The sequence below is a fragment of the Pipistrellus kuhlii genome, unplaced genomic scaffold (genome assembly GCF_014108245.1).
Source record: "Pipistrellus kuhlii isolate mPipKuh1 unplaced genomic scaffold, mPipKuh1.p scaffold_m20_p_2, whole genome shotgun sequence".
Classification (NCBI taxonomy): domain Eukaryota; kingdom Metazoa; phylum Chordata; class Mammalia; order Chiroptera; family Vespertilionidae; genus Pipistrellus; species Pipistrellus kuhlii.
In genome coordinates this window covers 97,961,947-97,980,498 of record NW_023425515.1, presented here as the reverse complement: position 1 = coordinate 97,980,498, position 18,552 = coordinate 97,961,947, and positions in this window count along the sequence as shown.

Genomic DNA, 18,552 nt, shown 5'->3' with positions numbered 1-18,552 from the left:
ACAACAACACAGCTCTTGAGAGGGAGGAGAAAATGGTGGCTGAATAGGCAGACCTATTGTGCACTTTGTCCCAGGGTCAGACTGGAAATGCAACTACATTAGAGAACATGCACCTAGAATTACCAACTGAGGTCCAGTTGAGTAAGTAACATAAGAAGGAGGAAAAAAATACCTGGAGACCAGTAGGAAGGGCAAGGTCATGAGAGGAGGTTTGCCTGGAGAAGAAGGAGTGCTTCACTATGGGGAGAACTGTTCCCTCAGAAAATAGAAGCTGCCCCACCTAACCCATGGCATGACCCATGTCACCTGAACATCGCATCAGTTGTAAAAGGTAATAGTGCTGCTGGCAGCAGTGGAGTATAGCCCTGGCAGACTGGAGCCACTGGGAGAGAAAGACAGTTTTGTTGCTTTTATTTTTTTAAATCTCTAAACCCAGAGGACAGGAGTTTTAATTTTCAGCTACACACCTGAGACATTGGTTTAGAAAGGGAGGAATGGACTTGAGGTGCCAGAGAACATGCTGGAGAGAGAAGTAGTGCAGGGAGACTTGAAAAAGAAATAGCTAGAAGTCCTGCATTGGGTTTTTCAGATGCTTCCAAAAATGGCGATTTTCATGGGAGGAGCTACTAGAGGGCAGGTAAAAGAAAACAAAACAAAACAAAACAAAACAAAACAAAAAAAACCCTAGGTGATGCAACCTGCCACACCCTGAATTTTGAGCTTTACAGAGGAAACAAGGGCAAAGGTCAAGTTTTTAGGTCTCAACAGTTCCTCAGTACTGGACTGGAGGAGTGGCTATCCGCCCCACTATTCTAAGAACCAGACTGATGAAAACTCCAGGATCCCAGCTGATCCAATTACTCTCCATACAAAGATCTCTGTCCAGCCAAGGGCAGAGTAATATTTTGGGCCACTGGTGGAGGAATAGCTCTGGGATAGGAAAACACTCCCATCATATTCCCAGTAAATGAAACAGCAATTATCCCAACTAAAACCCTGTCAGAAATAGACTTTTGAGTGATTAAGATTGATAGTTGTCTGACAGGCAAAGGTGGGCAGTGGTGAAAGCCCAGGAATCAGGAAGTGTGATGAACCAGCATTGGATTCCAAGCAGCTAAATCTACTCTAGAGGCATATTGGCCCCTCCTGCTTGCAGCCAAGGTCTGTGAGAGAGAGAAGTATTGGATTGGTAGATCACTTGAAGCTTCAAGAGGGTGCTAAAAGCCAAAAAACAGTGCCTGACAATGAGTATCACCTATGTATCTAACAAGAAGCCCAGAATTAGCAGACAGAACAGAAGAATGGGTTCTTAAGTCAGCTACCATGGGGCATTCAAACTCAAATGAAATGAACACTTCACTATTTTTTGCACCTTTTTCTTCCTCCCTTCTCTTTTTTTCCTCCTATTTTCCTTTTCCGTTCTCCTTTTTAGTTTTTCTCTTTCCTTTCTTTATTAATTAAGGTATTACATATGTGTCCTATATCCCTATTATCCCCCCTCCCCTGAAACATCCCATTCATGTTCTCACTACCCTGTTGTCTGTGTCCATTGGATAGGCTCATATGCATGCATATAAGTCCTTTGGTTGATCTTTCCCCCTTAACCCCACACTCCCCTACCTTCCCTCTGAGGTTGGATGGTCTGAAAAGAAACTTCTCTGTCTCTAATCTGTTTTTGTTCATCAGTTTATGCTGTTAATTATTTTCCATAAATGAGTGAGATCATGTGATACTTATCTTTCTCTGACTGACTTATATTACTTAGCATAATGCTTTCCAGTTCCATCCATGCTATTGCAAATGGTAAAAATTCCTTTTCATTTTTCCTACTGATGCATAGTATTCCATTGTGTAGATGTACCACAAATTTTTAATCCACTCCTCTGCCGATGGACACTTAAGGCAGTTTCCAAATCTTAGGTATGGGAGAAACCAAGATGACGGCATAGGTAAATATCTGAACTTGCTGCCTCGTACAACAACTTCTAAACTACAACTAAAAGACCAAATGGACATCATCCAGAAACACAGGAAGGCTGGCTAAGGGAAAATTATACAACTAGAAGGGAAGAGAAAAGCACACTAAGAGTCAGAGGAGCTATGGAAGTAAAGTGCAAGAAAAACCATGCAGGCCAGATGGGAGTGGCAAGAAATATTCAAAGTAATGAACAGCAAGAACTTACAACCAAGATTACTCTACCCAGCAAATCTATCATTCAGAATTGAAGGGCAGATTAAGGGCCTCACAGATAAGCAAAAGCTAAAGGAGTTCATCAGCACCAAACCAGTATTATATGAAATGCTGAAAGGTATTCTTTAAGAAGAGGAGGAAGAAGAAAAAGGTAAAGATAAAAATTATGAACAACAAATACATATCTATCAATAAGTGAATCTAAAAATAAAGTGAACAAAAATATGATGAACAGAATAAACTGGTGAATATAATAGAATCAGGGGCTTAGAAACGGAGTGGACTGACAATTCTCAGGGAGAAGGGGGTGTAGGTGATGTGGGAAGAGACTGGACAAAAAAAATTATACACCTATGGATGAGGACAGTGGGGGGTAAGGCAGAGGGTGGGGTGGGAACCAGGTGAATGGGAGCTGGGGAGGGAGAGGAACAATTGTAATAATCTGAATAATAAAGATTTATTTTAAAAAATCTTAGCTATGGTAAATTGTGTTGCTATGAACATAGTGGTACATATATCCCTTCCGATTGGTGTTTCTAGTTTCTTGGGATATATTCCTAGAAGTGAGATCACTGGGTCAAATGTTAGATCCATTTTTATTATTTTGAGGAAACTCCATACTTTTCTCCATAGTGGCTACACCAGTCTGCATTTCCACCAGCAGTGCAGGAGCGTTCCTTTTTGTATTCATTCTTACCAGCACTTTTTGTTGATTTGTTGATGATAGCCATTCAGACAGGTGTGAGATGATACTGCATTTTGTTGGTTTGATTTGCATCTCTCCGATGATTAGTGACTTTGAGCACATTTTCGTATGTCCCTTGGCCTTCCTTCTATCTTTTTTTGAAAAATATCTATTTAGGTCCATTGCCCATTTTTTGATTGGGTTGTTTATCTTCCTTCGGTAAAGTTGTCTGAGTTCCCTGTGAATGTTGGTGATTAAACCCTTACTGTTGATAACATTGGCAAATGTGTCCTCCCATGCAGTTGGCCTTCTTATTGTTTTATGATGGTTTCTTTTGCTGTGAAAAAGTTTTTAATTTTGATGTAGTCCAATTTGTTTATTTTCTCTTTAGCTTCCATTGCCCTATCAGCTGTATCAGTGAAGAAATTGCTTCAGCATATGTCTAAGATTTTGCTGCCTGTAGATTCCCCTGGCATTTTTATGGCTGTCCATCTGACGTTTAATTCTTTATCCATTTTGAGTTTACTTTTATGTATGATATAAATTGGTGGTCTAGTTTCATTTTTTTTTTTTTTTTGCATGTATCTGTCTGATTTTCCCAACACCATTTATTGAAGAGAATGTCTTGACTCCATTGTAAGTTCATGTCTCCTTTGTCAAATATTAACTAAGCATAGTGGTTTGGGTCAATATCTGCATTCTCTATTCTATTCCATTGATTTATATGTCTGTTCTTGTGTCAGTACCAATCTGTTTTGAGAACAGTTGTTTTGTAATACAGCTTTATATCTGGTATTGAGATCCCACCTACTTTGTTCTTTTTTTTAAGGATCACTGCAGCTATATAGGATCCTTTTTTATTCCAGATGAGTTTTTGGAGATTTCGTTTTAGGTCTGTGAAATATGCCACTGGTATTTTAATGGAGAGTGCATTGAATGTATAGATTGCTTTGGGTAATATGGACATTTTAATGGTGTTGATTCTTCCAATCCATGAACACGGTTGTTCTTCCATCTGTTTATGTCTTCCTCTATCTCTTTTTTCAGTTTCCTGTAGTTTTCCAAGTATACATCATTTACCTCCTTAGTTAAGTTTATTCCTAGTTATCTTAATTTTTTTTTTGTACAATGGTAAATGGGGTTGTTTTTTTAGTCTCTCTTTCTGTAAGTTCACTTATGGTGTATAGAAACGCCATAGATTTCTTGGCATTAATCTTATATCCTGCTACATTGCCAAATTCATTTATTAAGTCTAATAATTTTTTGATAGAGTCTTTAAGCTTTTCTATATACAGTATCATGTCATCTGAGAATAAGGACAGTTTTACTTCTTATTTTCCAGTTAGGATGCCTTTTATTTCTTCTTTTTGTCTGATAGCAATGGGCAATACTTCCATTACTATGTAGTACAGGTGTGGTGAGAGTGCGCATCCCTATCTTGTTCCTATTCTTAGGAGAAATGATTTTAGATTTTGCCCATTGAGTATGATGTTGGCTGTGGGTTTGTCATGTAAGGGTTTTATTATGTTGAGGTATGATCCTTCTATTCCCATCTTTCTGAGAGTTTTTATCAAGAAAGAGTGTTGGATTTTGTCAAATGCTTTTTCTGCATCAGTGGATATGATTACATGATTTTAATCTCGCTGTTTATGTGGTTTATCACATAAACAATTTTATTGGTTTGCATATATTGTACCATCCTTCCATCCCCAGGATAAATCCCACTTGGTCATGGTGTATGATCTTTTTAATGTAATGCTAAATTGAATTTGCTAGAATTTTTTTGGACAATTTTTGGTGTCTACATTCATGAGGGACATTGGCCTGTAATTCTCTTTCATTGTATTGTCTTTATCTGCCTATTTATTTATTTATTTATTTATTTATTTATTTATTTTTTATTAGGGTGATGCTGATTGCATAGAGTGAGCTTGGAAGTGTTCCTTCCTCTTGAAATTTTTCAAATAGTGTGAGGAGGATAGGTTTTAGTTCTTCCTTGAATCTTTGGTAAAACTCCTCTGTGAAGCCCTCTGGCCCCGGGCTTTTGTTTGCCAGAAACTTTTTGATAATTGCTTCAATTTCTTCCATACTTATTGGCCTATTGAGATTTTTAGATTCTTCCTATTTGAATTTTGGAAGGTTGTATTTTTCTAGGAATATGTTCATTTCCTCCAGGTTGTCTAGTTTGTTGGAATAGAGTTGTTCATAGTACATTTTAACAATCTTTTATATTTCTATGGGGTTTATTGTTATTTCACCTGTTTAATTTCTAATTTTGTTTATTTGGGTCCTCTCTTTGCTTCTTGGTGAGCCTGGCTAGAGTCATCCTTTCAAAGGACCATTTCTTGGTTTCATTGATCTTTTGTATTGATTTTTTTTTTGTTTGTTTCTGTATCATTTATTTCTGCTCTGATCTTTAAGATCTCCTTCCTTCTGATCACTCTGGGTCTAATTTGTTGCTCTCTTTCTAAATCTTTTAGTTTTTGATTTAGATGATTTACTTCCACTTTTTCTTGTTTTTGAGGTAGGTCTGCAGAGCTATTATCTCCCCTCTCAGGACTGCTTTCATTATATTCCATAGATTGTGGATTGTTATTTTTTTTCATTGTCATTCCTTTCCAGGATGTTTTTAATTTCTTCTTTGATATCTTTGGTAACCCAATCAGTGTTTAATAGCATGCTATTCAACGTCCAAATGTTTGAATTTTTTATTGATTTTATTGTAATTCATTTCTAATATTATGCCATTGTGATCTGAGAAGATGCTTGGTAAGATTTCAATCTTTTTGAATTTGGAGAGACTTTGCTTGTGACCCAATATTTGCTCTATATTTGAAAATGTCCTATGTGCATTTGAGAAGAACATATATTCTGTGGTCTTCAGGTGAAATGCTGTAAAGATGTCAATTAATTTCATCTAGTCCCGTGAGTCAATTAAGATTGCTGTTTCTTTGCTGATTTTTTGTCTAGAGGATTTATTCTGTTATGTCAGTGGGGTATTAAAGTCTCCTATGATGATTGTATTGTTGATCTCTCCCTTGTTATCTTCCAGGGGTTGTTATTTTTATGTATTTGGGTGCTCCTCATTGAGTGCATATATGTTTACCAGAGTTATATCCTCTTGTTTTCTTGATCTCTTTAGTATTATGAAGTGGCCTTCCTTATCTCTTATTATGGCCTTCACTTTAAGATCTATTTTGTCAGATATAAATATTTCTACCCTGGCCTTTTATATTTTTTTCATTTCCATTTGCCTGAAAGATATTTTTCTATTCCTTCACTTTCCATCTGTATGAGTACCTTGTTCTTAGGAAGGCCTCTGGTAGACAGCATATATATGGGTCTTTTTTTTTTTTTTTTTTTTTTAATGCATTCAGCCACTTGATGTCTTTGGATTGGAGCATTCAATTTATTTATGTCTAAAGTTATTATTGATAGGTGCTTGTTTGTGGCCATTTGTATTTTTTCTGCCTGTGTTCCTTCTTCCCCTTTTATTTCTTTTTACACCAGTCCCTTTAGCATTTCCTGCATTGCTGGCTTGATAGTGATAATCTCCCTTAGCCTGTTTTTGTCTGTGAAGCTTCTTATTTCCCCTTCACTTTTGAATGATAGCCTTGCTGGGTAGAGTGTTCATGGATTCAGTCCCTTGATTTCCCTTATTTTGTAAACTTCCTTCCATTCCTTTCTGGCCTGATGTTTTTCTGTTGAGAAATTATTTGATAATCTAATGGGAGATCCCTTTCATGTAACTTTCTGTCTCTCTTTTACAACCTTTAAGATTTGCTCCTTGTCTTGAACATTTGCCATTGTAATTATGACGTGTCTTGGTGTGAGTCTTTTCAGGTTCATCTGCTTTGTACTATCTGTGCCTGTGTGGATTTTTTCTTCCTACATCATGGATGTTTTCTGATATTATTTCTTCAAATACATTTTCTAACCCTTGCTTCTTTTTTTGCATTATAGCACCCCTATTATATGTATGTTGCTTCATTTCATGTTGTTCCAAAATTACCTTAGGCTCTCCTCATGTCTTTTATTTACTTATTTATTTTTAGGTTCTCTCTCTCTCTTTTTTTTAAAAAAATATATTTTATTGATTTTTTACAGAGAGGAAGTGAGAGAGATAGAGAGCTAGAAACGTCGATGAGAGAGAACCATCGACCAGCTGCCTCTTGCACATCCCCTACTGGGGATGTGCCCGCAACCAACATACATGCCCCTGACTGGAATCGAACCTGGGACCTTTCAGTCCCCAGACCGACGCTCTACCACTGAGCCAAACTGGTTTTGGCTCCTCGTGTCTTTTAATTTTTCCTCCAATTGTTCAATTTGGGTGTGTTTTGCTTCCCTGTCTTCTAATTCTCTAATTTGGTCCTCTGCTTCTCTTAGTCTACTGTTGAAACTTTCCATGGTGTTCTTTATTGCAGCTATATCACTCTTTATTTCTTCTTGGTTATTACATAAGTTGTTGATATTTTCATCCATCCAGTTTATGAACTGTATGACCCTTATTCAGAATTCTTCTTCTGCCATATTGCATGCCTCCATTTCACTTAGCTACTTTTCTGATGATTCCTCCTTTTCTTTCCTTTGGGAGTTTCTTTTTCTACCCATTTTTGTTCTCACTGGAGGACCTAGGTGTCTATTCATGCAGGGGATGCTCCTTGGGTGGCAATGGCTCCTTGGATAGCAGCTGCTCCTTGGTCAGTTATAGCAGCAGCTGCTCCTCAGTTGGCAGTGACTCCTCTCGTGGGTTCTGTTCACAGCAGTGGTGGTTCCTCTGGGTGATGTGGGGAGGCTGCTCACGCAGCTGCTGCAACTTTGATGGTGGTGGGCTGCTTACCATTGCTGCTCCTGAAATGGGGGTGGGTTTCTCTTCTGGCTGCTACTCCACAGTTAGGGAAAAACTGCTCATGAAGTTGCTGCTCTTCAGACGAGGCTGGCTGCTTGTACAGCTGCTGCTCCACAGATGGGGGTGGGCTTTCCATGGGGCTGCTACTTCTAAGATGGGTGTGTGCTCTTCATGCAGCTGTTTCTCCTGGGATGGGAGTAGACTAATTGTGAGCTGTTGATCCTCTGATATGGATGGGCTCCTCACAGGGACTGCCACTCTTGGGCTGGGGTGGGCTGCTTGCAAGGCTGCTGCTCCTCAGATAGGGTCAGGTTCTTCATGAGGCTGCTGCTCTTCAAATAGGTGTGAGCTGCGCTCATAGTTGTTGCTCCTTGGATGGCAGGGGAGGGTGCATGGGGCTGCTTCTCCTCAGATGTGGGTGGTCTGCTCAGATAGCTGCTTCACCTGCAATGGGGGTGGGCTGCTCACAGAGCTGCTGCTCCTCAGACTGGTGTAGGCTCCTCACATGGCTACTGCTCTTTGGACTGGGGCAGATGCTTGTGAAGCTATTACTCCTCTGATGGTCAGACTGCTCACACAGCTGCTGCTCTTTGGAAGGGGGCAGGCTGCTCGTGAGGCTGCTACTCCTCCTACAGGGGAATGGGGCACTCACACAGATGCTGCTTGTTGAATGGGGGTGAGCTGCTCATGTGACTGCTCTTCTCGGATGGGGATGAGTTGCTCACATGGCTGCTGCTCCTCAGATAGGCATGGATTGTGTGCGACTGCTGCTCCTTAGAGGGGGGCAGGCTGTTCACAGAATTGCTGCTCCCCAGATGGGTATGGACTGGGTGCAGCTGCTGCTCCTCAGACAGGGGAGGGCTGCTCTTGCAGCTGCTGCTCCTTGGGTGGGAATAGGTGGCTCCTTAAATCAGGAGCTGCTGCTCCTGCAGCTTCTGCTTCACAGACAGGAATGAGCTGCTCACACAGCTGCTGCTCCTCGGACGGGGGGTGGGCTGCTCATGTGGCTGCTGCTCCTTGGATGGGGGCAGGGACATGTGAGGCTGCTGCTCCTTGGCATGGGTCAAGCTGCTCTGAGGGCTACTTCTCCTTAAAGAGGAGCAGACTGCTCACGTGTCTGCTGCTTCCATGGTTGCAGTGCCCTGGGCAAAAGTCTTGGGCCAGTAAAAGGGGAACACTCTCCTGAACTCACAATAGCCTGCATCTGGGATGGCTAAAGTCTCATGACCCTGGGACCACAGCCAAGGCAGCAGGTCCCTGGCAGGGGTGACTGTAGAGTTCCATCTTTTGTCTGAGGGCACCCTGGGTGGAGGTGAGACTGGGCTCCCAGTCACAGCAGCTCTCCCCTTCAAAAAGCTGAGGCCTCTGAGGAAGAGCAGGCTGCTCTTGGAGTGTTTGAAATGGTAGCAGAGGCTGCCTAGTTAGGCAACCCTAGTCAGCCTGCTGGATCTAACTGTGCCTCACTCATGCATATGCACACATCCCACACATTCCTCTTTTGCTCCCTCATTCACTCATGCTCTCTCCCTTACTTCTGCCTTCTTTGTGACTCTGTAGTTAGTTCTGGAGTGTTATTGATTCATTCTCTCCGGGTGTCTGGTTATGTGGCTCACTCTCTAGCACATTGGCCAAACTTGATAAAATTCACCTTAACAAGACACGGCATAAAGAGAACAAAACATGAATGTACTTGCAACACAAATAATCCCAGTATAAGTGACCACCAGAGAAAAGAGAATTAGGGGAGAGAAAAGAAGAGAATTAGGGGAGATAAAAGAGAGCACAAATGATATCAAAGAGAGAAAAAATAATATGAGAGAAAAGAAACAGAAGATAATGAAAGAAAAAGGAATATATATATATGAAGAAAACACCAGAGAACAAACAGGTAAACCAAATCATACAAACACCAAATTCCAAGTAAAGAATTTGTGGGCAGGATGTTATATACAGAAAGTAAGGTTAAGAATTGGATGAATGTGGGGAGGACCTCGATTCAGTATGGAGGAAGTAGAAAGGGGTTGAGTGGATAAGAAACAGAGAAAGAGAAGAAATTAATAATGAAACATTTAAAAAATTGATTAAAAAATAGGATAAAACAAAATAATTTAGAATGATGGAAAAATAATGTGAAAAGAAAATAAGAAACAAAAAGGAAAGTAAAAACAAAACAAAAGATATAATAAAATATAATAAAATAAAAGACAAAGTGAAGTGTCATTCCTTTGGCTGGTTTAACATTCACTTCTTTTATACTGTCTGTGTCTGGGACTGAAGACCTCTCTTTAGGCCAGTCCCTATGGATTCTCAGGGACTATTCAGATTTTTTTTTTTTTTCCTTTGTAACACTCAGGGTGTAGTCTGGGTGTTGCTGTATTGGTTGCTTGGAGACTGGAGGGAGGGGCTATCTCTTTAAAGAAAATGGCTACCAAGGCTCCCTGAGTCAGGTATGACTCAGTGCTGACTAGCAGCCACCTCTTCCATACCCTCTCCTTCCCCAGAATTCTCCCAGACTCCACAAGTCCGCACTTTCTCCTGCACCCCAGCCATGGGTGAATGTTGGTATCCAAAAGGTCCTATGAACTAGGTTCAGCAAAGAAAAGCAAAAACCACAAAGAGGAGAAAGAGTTACACCTTTGCGAGCCCCTCTCTTCCCAGCTCTGTGCAGTCTGGGTAGCAGTTCTGAATGCCCCCTCTGGACTCAGTCTGTCATGACTGTGAACCCAGATCTAGAATCCCCTGCCACTATAAGTCCCGCAGACCTCCTTTCCACAGTCAGACACTGTGCCTGATCCAAAGGATGAACCTCAGTGCCATGTGGTTTACCTCTGACCCTCTGAGCTTGGAGGTTCCGCAATTCTCCTCAGTCCAGATCCCTGAATTTTACCATTCTTCAGGTGTTCTCTGCTATTGTCTCACCAGCTGTGTCTACTTCACCAATTCAGGGTGGATGTTATTCAATTTAGTTTTTCTTTCTGTCTTCTCTGGGACAAGGCTCGAGACACATCCATCTATTCCACTGCCATTTTGTCCCTTCTCTCTGCTTAATTTTTTTATTATTATTATCTTTTGCTAATTCTCACCCAAGGATATTTTTTCATTGGTTTTTATGGAGATCTGAAGAGAGAGGGCAAGAGAGAGAAACATCAATGCGAGAGAAACACATGGGTTGGTTGCCTCCTGCATATTCTCTTACCAGGGTCTGGGCCAGCAACCAAGGTACGTGCCCTTTACTGGAATTGAACCCAGACCCTTTGGTTCACAGGCTAATACTCTATCCACTTTGGTCCACAGGCTAATACTCTATCCATTGAGCCAAGCTGTCTAGAGCTATCTAGCTGCTTTATTGATTTGTTATTATTTTAGCCTCTGTTGTTTTGTTCATATATCTAATTTTTATCTTCCCTGCTACTACTTAATTTTCCTTTCCCTTTTGCTGTGTCCCATAGAGTTTTGGTTGTTGCATTTTCATTTTCATTTGTCTCAAGGTATTTTTTTAATTTATTTTTTTATCTATTGTTAATCTAGTTGTTGTTAGTAATGTGGTTGCAGATTTTTCAGTTTTCTTCTTGTAATTGATTTTTAGTTTCATACCAATTTGATGAGAGATGCTTGGTATAATTTCAATTTTTAAAAATGTATTGACACTTGTGGTCTATCCTAGAAAATGTTCTATTTGCACTTGAAAGGTTTGTATATTTGGCTGCCTTTTGGTTCAGTGTACTAAAAAATATCTGATATAATGTGACATTTAAGGCCAATGTTTCCTTCTTTATTTTCTGCCAAGCTGATCTATCCATTTATGTCAATAGGCTGTTAAAGTACCCTACTATGAATGTATCACTGTTGACTTTTCCCTTTATACCTATCAGGTTTATATATTTAAAAAGTGCTCCTGTACCGGGTCTATAGATATTTATGGTTATTTTATTTCTTTGTCTTTTGTTACAGCCTTTTTCTTTCTTTCTTTTTAAAATCTATATTGTTGAAGGTATTACATAGGTATTCCTTTTTTATCCATTAACCTCCTCCAGACTGCTCCTGTCTTCTCACCCACCCCAGCCCCTCACCACCCCATTGTCTGTACTATCTACAGGTTTATGCATATATGTATGTGAGTTCATTGGTTGCTCTCTTCCCACCCACTTTCCCCTGTCTTTATATGAGTTTCAACTGTCTGTTCATGATTGTATGAATCTGGGTCTGTTTTTGATCATCAGTTTATTTGGTACATTATAATATATTGCACATATGAGTAAGATCATGGGATACTTATCTTACTCTTACTGGCTTTTTTGCATCAATTGATATGACCATGAGAGTTTTGCTTGCAGTCTATGTGTTGTATCACTTTTATTGATTTGTGAATATGGTACTAGCCTTGCATCCCCAGTTTGCTAAAATTTTGTTGAGGATTTTACATCTATGTTCTTCAGGGATATTGGCCTATAGTTTTCTTTCTTTCTTTTTTTTCTCTCCCATTTTTTTTTTTATTGATTATGATACCACATAGTTGTCCTCACCCCCCCAATCCCATCCTAAACCCCTCCCTACATATGCTCTCCCTTCTCTTCCCCCCACCGTTGTCCATGGCCACTGGCTAGGCCCATAAGCATGCACACAAGTCCTTTGGTTGATCTCTTCCCCTTTATCCCCACCCTTCCCTACTTTCTCTCTGAGGTTTGAAAATCTGTTCAGTGCTTCTCTTTCTCTGAGTCTGTTTTTGTTCATCAGTCTATGTTCATCATTTCCTCTAGATGTGTGAGATCTTGTGATCTAAGAAATACCCTTGTAAGAACCTAAACTGAGAAAAGCCATAATGGTTATGCTGAGAGGCAAATGAATCAGTCTGTGGTGAGTTCCTTTCTGGACCAACAGTTCTTTCTTTGCCATGGCTTTATCTGATTTTGGAATTCATTTGATTCTGCCCTCATAGAAAGAGCATGGAAGTGTTCCTTCCTGTTGAATTTTTTGAAATAGTTTGAGGAGTTGAGGGGTTAGTTCTTTGAATATTTGGTAAAACTCCCCATGAATCATTTTGGAACAAGGCTTTTGTTTACTGAGAGTTTTTTTCATTACTTCATCAATTTCATTAGTAATTGGTCTATTAAGGTTTCCTGATTCTTCCTTATTGAGGTTTGGTAGGTTGTATTTTTTCTAGCAATATGTCCATTTTGACTAGGTTGTTCAGTTTGTTAGAATAAAGTCATTCATGGTATTTTATTACAATCCTTTGTATTTTTGTGGGGTCAGTTGTTACATAACTTCTTCCATTTTTTATTTTGATTATTGGGGTCCTCCCTTTTTGTTTCCAGATCAGCTTGGGTAGAGGTCCATCAATCTTGTTTATCTTTTCAAAGAACCAGCACTTGATTTTATTGTTCTTTTGATGTCTATTTCCACTCAGATCTTTATTATTCCCTTCTTTCTACTTATTTTGGGCTCTTTTCGTTGTTCTCTTTCTAATTCTTTAAGTTGTAGTGTTAGATAACTTATTATCAGTTTTTATTGTTGTATGTTTTAAATTTTGTTTTTTAGGTAGGTGATTGGTATGAACTTCCCTCAAGACTGTTTTTGGTGTGTCCCATAGATTTGGGGATGTTGTACATTCATTTTCATTGTTATCAGGTTGTTTTTTTTTTTCTTCTTCTTTTTTTTCCTTGCTCTCTTTGGTAAGCAATCCATTGTTTAACAGAATGCTATTGAGCCTCCATGTATCTTAATATTTTGAATGTTTTTATTATAGCTGATTTTTAATTTAATTCCATTCTGGTCTGAGAAGATGCTTATGATTTCAATATTTTTGAACTTGTGGAGACTTATTTTGCATCCTATCTTTGAAAATGTCTCACATGCAATAAAGAAGAATGTATATTCTGTAATTTTTAGGTGAAATGTTCTGAAAATGTCTGTTAATTCCATCTGATTTGGGGTATCACTTAGGATCAGTTTTCTTGCTGATTTTAAGTCTAAAAAATCTATGCTGTGATGTCTGTGATGTGTTAAATTCACATACTTTGATTGTAATGCTATCTGTTCCTTGATATCATCTTTAAGTTGTTTTATATAATTGGATGCTCCTATATTGGGTGCATATATGTTTAACAAGGTTATTTCCTCTTGTTGTAATTATTAATATGACTTTAGTATTATGAAGGGGTCTTCCTTATCTCTTGTTATGGCCTTCACTTTGAGGTCTATTTCATCAAATACAACTATTGCTACTACAGCTTATCTGTTCATTTCCATTTTCCTGAAAAATGTTTTCCATCTCTTTACTTTCAGTTTGTGTGAGTCCTTTGTTCTGAGCTGGGTCTCTTGTATACAGCATATATATGGGTCATATTTTCTTACCCATTCAGCCACCCTGTGTCCTTTGATTGGGGTATTTAATCCATATATGTTTAAGGTTATTATTAATGGTTATTTTTTGTTGCCATTTTAATTCTTTTTTTTTTTCATTTATAAACAGCTGTTTATTTCTGTAAAGTAGATCTTTAAAACTAATTAAATTAGTGACTTTAAGAAAATAAATAATAATTTAAGCATTGTCCCAACATATCCAAACTGGTTCCCAGGAGATTTTTTTCCCCTTTTGCTTTATAGTTTAAAGTTTTACATATGTCTTCTTTATCCCCATTTGACACCCCACATGGCCATTCCAACCCAAGACAAGGCCCCCCCCCCCCCCCCACTGATTATGCTAATATGCATGCATACAAGTTCTTTGGTTGTTCTCTAATCCCTCCCCACCACACCTGCCATTTGTCTCTGAATCAATTTTTGTTCATCAAATTATGTTGATTATTATATCCCACATATGAATGAGATCAAGTGATATTTATCTTTCTCCGACTGGCTTATTTCACTTAGCATAATGCTCTACAGTTCCATCCATGCTGTTGCAAATTGTAAGTTTCTTTTTTAAAATAGTATTTCATTGTGTAGATGTACCACAGTTTTTTAATCATGGGCTGATGGGAACTTTAGATGTACTGCTATGAACATAGGGGTATATATATCCTTCTGATTGGTGTTTCTGGTTTCTTGGGATACATTCATAGAAATGGGATTACAAGGTCAATGGGAGTTCCATTTTTAACTTTTTGAAGAAACCCCATAGTGTCATCCACAGTGACTGTACTAGTCTGCATTCCCACCAACAATGAAGGAGGATTCCTTTTTTGGCACATCCTCGCCAGCACTTGTCCTTTGTTGATTATAACCATTCTGAAAGATGTGAGATGGTACATCATTATTGTTTTGATTTGCATCTCTTGGATAATTAATGACTTTGAGCATGTTTTCATATGTCTCTCGTCCTTCTGTAGGTCCTGTTTCAAGAAGTGTCTTCTTAGGTCCTTTGCCCATTTTATGATTGAATTGTTTATCTTTCTTTTGTTAAGTTGTATGAGTACCTGTAGATTTTGGAGATTAAATCCTTATCTAAAATAGCATTGGCAAATATGTTCTCTCATGCAGTGGCTTTCTTGTTGTTTTGTTGATGCTTTCTTTTGCTGTGCAAAGCTTTTTATTTTTGATGTAGGCCCATTTGTTTATTTTCTCCTTAGTCTCCATTGCCCTAGGAGCTGTGTCAGTAAAGATATTGCTGTGACATATGCCTGCTATTGGCTGCCTATGGAGTCTTATAGCATTTTCATGGTTTCCCATCTGACATTTAAGACATTTAGCTATTTTGAGGGTTTTTTTTTTTTTTTTTTTTTTTTGTGTGTGTGTGTGTGTGTGTGTGTGTGTGTGTGTGTGTATAAGTTGTTGATCTGGTTTCATTACCAAATTTCCCAGCACCATTTATTGAAGAGACTGTCTTGACTCCATTGTAAGCTATTGCCTCCTTTGTCAAATATTGAGTATAATGGCTTGAGTCAATTTCTGAGTTATCTGTTTTATTTCATTGGTTTATATATCTGTTCTTGTACCAGTACCAGGCAGTTTTGAGAACCGTGGCATAGTAATATAGCTTAATATCTGGTATTGTTATCCCTCCAATTTTGTTCTTCTTTTTCAGGATTGCTGTGGCTATTTGATTTCAGATGAATTTTGTAGTGTTTGTTCTAGATCTTTGAAATATGTTGTTAGTATTTTAATGGATATTACATTCTATCTGTATATTTCTTTGGGTAGTATGGGCATTTTAATGATGTTGATTCTAATAATCCATGAACATGGTATTTTTCTTCCATTTGTTTATGTCTTCCTCTATCTCTTTTTTTCAATATCCTGTAGTTTTCTGAGTACAAGTTTTACCTCCTCAGTTAAGTTTATTCCTAGGTTATATATATTGCAATGGTAAATGGTATTTGGTTCCCCAACCAAGCAGCCCACATTGTGGTGGAGACCTCTCCCAGAGCTATGGGCTCAGAGGGAAAACGATTCCATCTTGCAAGGAAAAGTGGATCTTATCTGAGGCCTGAAAAACCCACAACTGTGTAGACCACTGAACAGCTGTGAGTCCCCAATTGACACAAACACGTGGATTCAAGGGAGCTCTTCACCCCACCATGGAAAGGAGAGAGAACTACATAACCAGACATCCTGAAAAGAGAGATCATGGGGAGACAAAGAAATAGCCCGTATATGGGAAAAAAGAAAAAAGAAAAAAAAAAGCAGTCATCACCAGAAAAGGAAGTAAATGAATTAGAGGCAAGCAACTTATCAGAGCAAGAATTCAAAGAAATGATCATAAGATGGCTAAAAAAGAATGGAAGACAAATTTGACAATATGAGTAAAGAACTACAAGGAAATGAAGAAGAACCAAGAAGAAATGAAAAATGACAATGCTACTGTAAAGAACTCAATAGAAAGCATCAAGAGTAAACTAGAAGAAGCAGAGGACCGCATCAGTGAGCTAGAAGACAAGATGAAAAACAAAAAACAAAAAAACAATTAGAGCATCTTCTAGAAAAAATAATTAAAAAAGCAGGAGGAGAGCCTAAGGGAACTTTGGGACAATACAAAACAAACAATATTCGCATAATAGGGGTTCCAGAAGAAAAGGAAACTGAGAAAGGCATAGAAAACCTATTTCCAGAAATAATGACAGAAAACTTTCCTGAGATAGAGAAGAAAAACCCCACACAAATCCAAGAAGCTCATAGAGTCCCAAGCAAAATGAATCCCAAAAGATTGATGCAAAGGCACATTAAAATTAAATTGGTAAACACTAACGACAAAGTAAGAATCTTAAAATCAGTCAGAGACAGAAAGTCACATATAAAGGAACCCCCATCAAACTAGCAACTGAGCCGAAACTGGTTTGGCTCAGAGGTAGAGCATCGGTCTGCAGATTGAAAGGTCCCAGATTCGATTCTTGTCAAGGGCATGTACATTGGTTGCGGACACATCTCCAGTAGGGAGTATGCAAGAGGCAGCTGGTCGATGTTTCTCTCTCATCTACATTTCTAGCTCTCTATCCCTCTCTCCTCCTCTCTGTAAAAAATCAATAAAATATATTAAAAACAAACAAACAAACAAACAAAAAAACCCACAAAAAACTAGCAACTGATTTTTCAAAAGAAACTCATCAGGCCATAAGGGAATGGAATGAAATATACAAAGTCATGCAAAGGAAGGGTCTGAATCCAAGAATACTGTACCCAGCAAGGCTATCAGTTAAAATTGCAGGTGAAATCAGGTGCTTCAAAGACAAAAAAAGATTAAGGGAATTTATCACCACCAAACCAGAAATGCAAGAAATACTAAAGAGTCTGCTGTAAAAATAAAAAATAAATAGGAAGCGAAGAAGGAACACAGGGGTATAGAATAAAAATGGTGACAAATAAGTACCTATCAATAATAACTTTATATGTAAACGGATTAATTGCCCCAATCAAAAGACACAGGGTAACTGATTGGATAAGAAAACAAGACCCATATATCTGCTGTCTACAAGAAACCCATTTACGAAAAAAAGACACATGCAGACTGAGGGTAAAGGGATGGAAAAAGATTTTCTGGGCGAATGGAAATGACAAAAAGCTCGGGTAGCAATACTTATATCTGACAAATTAGATCTCAAAGTGAAGGACATAACAAGACATAAGGAAGGCCACTTCATAATACTAAAGAGAGAAATCTAACAAGAAGAAATAACTCTGGTAAGTATATACCCACCCAATACAGGAGCACCCAAATACATAAAACAAAACAAAACAACAACAACAAAAAAAAACTGCTGGAGGACATTAAGGAAGAGATTAATAGCAATACAATCATAGTAGGAGATTTTAATACCCCACTATCACAATTGGGTATCTAAACAAGAAATCAGCAAAGAAACATCAATCCTAAGTGACTCACTAGACCAAATAGAATTAATTGACATCTTCAGAACATTTCACTCCAAATCCACAGAATATACATTCTTCTCAAGTGCACATGGGTCATTTTCAAAGATTAATCACATGTTGGGACATAGGCAAATTCTCTTTAAATTCAAAAAGATAGAAATCATATCAAGCACCTTCTCAGATCATAGTGGCATAAAACTGGAAATCAACTACCATAAAAATAATCCAAAGAAATCAAACACATGGAGACTAAACAACATGCTATTAAACAATGAATGGGTTACCAGAGAAATCAAGGAAGAACTAAAAACATCCTGGCAACAAATGACAATGAAAACACAACAATTAAAAATCTGTAGGACACAGCAAAAGCAGTCTTTTTTTTTTTTTTTTTTTTTTTTTTTTTTTTTTTCAGGAAACAAATCAGTTTTACTAAAAGAAAGATGTTGACAGGTTGACAGGAAGGCTGCTCAACAACCTTAATTGCTCTAACCACTCACCCTTTAGTTGAGACAT